Below are 6,000 nucleotides of genomic sequence, written 5' to 3'. Positions count from 1 at the left end.
GTCATATAAATGTTACTATATTTATAAAATTCTTTGGAATTTTTAATTGTGAAAAGGAGATCTTGTGTTATAAATGAAAATTTACCTTCTCCTTAATTCTAAATGCAGAATATGTGGTTAACTACGAAACCCAATTCTTGATAATATCTGCCATTGATAAAATATGTATTTATGGGGGTTTCATATTATCCTTGAGTTACCACTTGTGTTAATAATTCTGCTATGCTCTTGTGCAAAATATGTGGTTGAGTTCATGAAACTCTATTGGTTAAAATTATATAACCACTTATGTTGATAATCTTGCACTAGCAACTAAGTATCCCACTATTGAATATTACATTATTGTAATATTTTTTATCAGTGATCACTAATGAGAATCCCTCTTACTATTGTTTATATATATGTGGGATCAGTGGGAGTGTGTACACAACACTATATATTATGAGCTCAAATGAGAAATCTCACTCTTGTTTATATATATGTGAGATCAAGAGAAATGTGTACACAATATTATTATCGTCATTGCCATATACTCTTGTGCACACTATAAAATATGACATAGCTTAAGAGACTTTAGACTTTAAAGTCATTCTATTATATTGAGATATATATTAAAATTCTATTAATCTCAATGAGCATCATAATTGGATGCTTAAGTCAATTTTGTTGGAATATGCACAATAACCTCGTAGCATGTAAATATACATTGTGCTTCTGTTTTACCAACATTTCACATTTTATGAGGTCATAAATAGTAAGTACAATGTATAATATCAATACTCCTATCGAGTATGATATTGTGTTCTTGTGGTACTTATAATTTGAGATAATCATAAATGTTCTTTTGTTATTGACATTCTAGTGGCCACGTTAATCCACATCTTTTTCTTTAAACTAAGTGTCTATGTTAATCCAATTTGGGGATTATTGAATTTCCTATTTTGCTTTTATGGATTTTTATAGTCACAATTTTTATAAAACTTGGATTAATTGAATGTCATAGAACATTTATTGATTTTGACTATATGTAATTACACTCTCTTAATAGGCTATCCCTATAAGTAATTACTATTCGTGTACCTATGTGGATATATGACTTTTGTAATATTGAAAACTCATTGGCAGAACCACTAACCACAGACTTATATATATGAGTATTGTAACTCATAATGATTTGATTAAGTCTATGTTATTTTGGGTTAGTGGGAGTTTGTTATAGCATTTTTAAAATGCTTGGGCTATACTTTAGTGACACATTCTTTTAATTCAAACGTGTCACTATAAATTCATCATTTGTTAGAAAAGTGAGTCTTTGATATGTATGATTTGTTTTCCCTATCGGATTCAATTTCTGCAGCATTAAAACTTACTTCTCTTTTGAATGATTAGTGCTTTGACCATAAATAAAAGTTTTAAAATGAATTTTATATTCTTTAGTGATTGAGTATTGTCATCCAAGTGGGAGACTGTTGGATTAATTATATAATTAATCAATTATGGATTGACAATAATCAATTATTATAAGTTAATCTTATAACATAAATTATGGTCTATTGTGTTGAGCACTAATTAGTTGATGAATATGTGTGATTGGACTATTGTTTCTAAATGGACCGTGATGGGTTGGACCATTTAGCTAAGTCCAATGAGAGGTCCCTGCCCTCAGCCGTTTAGCTATTTAAACGTCATCCCATCAGACTGTTAATTATTCTGAACAACATTGTGAAAACCTAAAGCTAGACGGAATGAGGGTAGTCATCCCTCTCTTGTTTGTCGGCGGTTTTCCTTCATCAACCTAATATAAAGGTACACAATTCTTCTTCCTTCTTTATTATTGATAATATGCTATAACTTGTATCTATTGATCTATGACTAAACACTAAAACTTTCATCAGTTTGATGAAAATTGTTGGGGCTCTAGTGATGTATTTATACAATTTTTTAAACATGAAAATGTAGTAATTGAGTAGGTTATTATTATTTTCAAAAAGGAAATTGTGTCTATGATCAGGAAAACTATATTTTTATCAATTTTAACGTTATTCTCATGGTGGATTATAGTAAGTATCTTTGGTTTTAATTTTTGGATGATATACGATTGATTCGAGATCTTTGACCAAAAAATATATTCTAAATTTGCAGAATTAATTTGAAAATATCTTAGTAATTGGTTTGAGATATACCAAATTGATTCTTGAACACTGATTCTAAGATATCATGTTTCCAATTATTCTAAGGAGGGTGTAATGAATTGAGATTTCGAAGGATTTTAGAAGACTTTTTGGTTATAGAAAATTTTTGAGATATTCAATCAATATTTTAAAAGATTAGAAATGATTTTGGTGGTATTCAACAAAACCCATTTTTCACAACTTAAAAATTGTCTCTTGGTATTCAAACAATGTAAAGATTTGTCATCGTGAGCTTAACTCAGTTGGTATGGACAATACATAATATATGCTCGTGGTTTGAAACCCCGACCACTACAAAAAAAAAAAAACAATGTAAAGATTTCAATGAATTACTTGATAAATTGGATTTTATGAAACTTTTTGGTTGAAAATTTTAAAACTAACAATCTCATACAAAGATCTGAAATTTCTTAGACTCTTTTTACATCCATTATATGTTTTTTCATTGTTTCTCCCACTTCACTCATCAACATGTCCTACGGTTGATATCCTCCTTTCATTATGTCATGTCTGTTTTTTTTTTTTCCTTTCAGATTTATTTTGTTGTCCTCGTCATTTTTATTTTCTTAATTGATGAAGTGGTTGTCATCGTTGACAATATTATTTCATTATTTTTACCAAATGTTTATTGTTTTTTTTTTTGGTCCTGTTCTTATATGCTTATTGTATTATTATCAATACGTTTTTTTTTAAGGAATGAGTTTTGATTTTATTAAGTAACTTTTTTTTTTTGAAATAAATTTTATTAAGTAACTATTATTATTATTATATTAGTGGTCAATCTCATAATAGTAAAAAAAAAACATGTATAAGATGATAATTTAATTATCTTAAAAATATTATCAATATACGGTTCAAACGGAACAACATGTATAAGATGATAATTTATGGTAGAATAGTTTAGCTTCAAGTATGTGAAAAAATATTACTTAAGAAGACATATTACTTAAGAAGACATGAAACTAGAACCACTTTGTTATTGAAAAATTTAAAAATTTGTATCCATTTTATTTTTTATCATGCAAACCTTTGATTTTTTTTATTATCTTTAGTCATCCATTTATGTAATTTTGTATTTTTGCTAAAATTTGATAGAGTCATATCAAATCTTACGAATTCTCATAAAGTACTTTCAAATCTTAAAAAGTCTTTGAGTTAAAATCCCTTGAAATCTTAAAAATCTTTTATAAAAATCTTGAAAGTTAATACATTCCTACACAATCTTTTAAAATCTTTAAGATTTTTTTTTGCCAAAATAGTCTTTTTTTTTTGACAAATTGCCAAAAATGTCTTTTAAATTGTTGGTGTGCATCGATTTTATTTTTTATCATGCAAACCTTTGATTTTTTTTTATTATATTTAGTTATCCACTCATGTAATTTTGTATTTTTTCTAAAATTTGATCGAGTCATATCAAATCTTACGAATTCGTCCTCGTGAGCTTAACTCAACTGGTTGGGACAATGCATAAGATATGCAAGATCCGGGGTTCAAACCCCGGCCACTACGAAAAAAAAATCTTAAGAATTCTCATAAAATACTTTGAAATCTTAAAAGTTAATACATTCCTACACAATCTTTTAAAATCTTCAAGACTTGCCAAAATAGTTTTTTTTTTTTTACAAATTGCCAAAATAGTATTTTAAATCGTTGATGTGCATGTAAAGATACTCTTCATTGAAAAAAGTATTTGTTCAGTGTTTTTGACATTCATTACCTATTCCATGAATCTAAAAAGTTATTTTTTACTTATAAATGTGACCGGAAGGAGTATAAACTACAATGATTATAGGTAATCAATGAATTACATTGATTATATAATTTTGTGGCACAAATACCATTTCGTGGTGTACAAAGTAATGAGGTGTCAACAAAGAACTCAGGAGGCCATAGTTCATGACCGTAGACACTTGTTGATGATTGATTTAGTGAACTCCGATGTGAAATTCATTAGGAGACAAACCAATAGTGTTGTCCATAGTTTAGTTAAGGAAACACTATGTCATGCTAGTTTTCAATTACATCTTAATATTCTGCATTGTATAATTACTTTGATTAATAATGAAAAGCTATATGCTTCTTTTTCTTAAAAAAACAAAAAATTCAGGAGTCTGATTTAATATATTATAATAGATTGATGCATTTTTCTCTCAAAAAAAAAATAGATAGATGCATTTTCCAACTGTTTCTTTCAACCCACGTCAAACTTAATTAAAAATAATAATTTTACGATGATTCAACAAACTCATGTCTATTGATAAAAAGAAAAAAAAAAACAAACTCATGCCTAGTCAAGAGGCTTCTTTGCACCCGTGGAAGTGTCCCAGTCAACCAAAGTATATATTTCATGTCATGGTCCAAATAGTTGACAAGGATAACGAGGAACTCGAAATGAATAAGTTCAAATATTACATGACAAATCAAGAGGAGTTTTTTTTAAGACTAAAATCCAAATTTGTCCATATTAGAGATTAAAACATTATTAACCCTATGATAAACAAGTTTTTCTAAATCGAATTAGCTATTGCAGTTAATGATTGTCAATTTACATGAGTGGTAACTTTTCTTACGTTAAATTTAGCAATATAAAGAATTGGGTATTAGGGAAGACATCTCATTGCGACCTAATTGGGTTAAAAATAAAAATGTTTTCGTATACCCAAAAGTTTAGCGTTGCTTGAGAATTAAGGCCAATGATAGTTTAAAAACAATAATTACACTCTTCAATCCAATGAGACATCTTTTAACAAAGATAAATGATATTTTTCTGCCGGACCTCGCTTCTCTTTCTCAACCCTCAAACGGAGTCTAGGGTTTCATAGAATATCAATAGCTTAAGACCAAACTTTATTATTTAACACCTACCCTCAAACTCATGATGCATCATCAAAAAGCATTATGAGTTTGTCAAATAAAATACGAAAAACATACTAAAATAAAGTTCTAACACTACCCCTCAAGTTAAAGCTTGCTAAGCTTTAAGTTTGTTACAAATTAACCCAGAAAATAAACTAAAATAGTTGATAGCATAACTAATGAATAATATCAACCAAAGTGATTATCAACATAGGGAGAGCGAGCAACAAGAACCGTCAACTAGCAACCAACCAAAGAGAGAAACCATCCAAATAGAAGAACCAAGTCAAACCAAACCAAACAAAATAACCGCTATGGAGAAGCAACCCTATAGAAGAACCAATAGAAAGAGGAGCAACCAAATAGAAGAATCAAAAGAAAGAGAAGAAATCAACCAGAAGAATCAAAAGGGGAGAAGCAATCAATTAGAAGGAATTAAAACGGGGGAGAAGCAATCAATTAAAAGAATGAAAACTAGAAGAAGCAATCCAATCAATCAGAAGAATAAAAAGGGGAGAAGCAATCAATCAAAAGAATCAATAGAGAGACAATCAAACATAAGAAACCAAGAGTGAGAGATACAATCAATCAAAAGAATTAACATAGAGGACCAATCAAACGGACGATTAAGCAATTCCAAATTACATACTCAATCAAACTCCTATTTTTTTTTTTTAACGACAACTTTCTCAATCCAAATGTTGCAAGCGGTGCCTGCTTTAAGAAGAAACCAAAATTGCAAACACTTGATATGCCACTTGCTGCACATGAAGAAACTCAATAATCAAGTTGTAATGCCACTGAAGATTTTATCAAACTGGCACCCAATAAAAACAAAAAGTTCGATCTATCAATGAACGGAGAAAACAAATGCTTTTAATCTTCTAAAAGAATACCAAGCAAACCGAGCAACACCCACAAATTCAATTTTTTTTTTTTCACCATTTCACCA

The sequence above is a fragment of the Medicago sativa genome, chromosome 2, assembly GCF_051527215.1.
Source record: "Medicago sativa cultivar Bolivia chromosome 2, Bolivia_mono, whole genome shotgun sequence".
NCBI classification, from domain to species: domain Eukaryota; kingdom Viridiplantae; phylum Streptophyta; class Magnoliopsida; order Fabales; family Fabaceae; genus Medicago; species Medicago sativa.
This window is presented reverse-complemented; position numbering follows the sequence as displayed.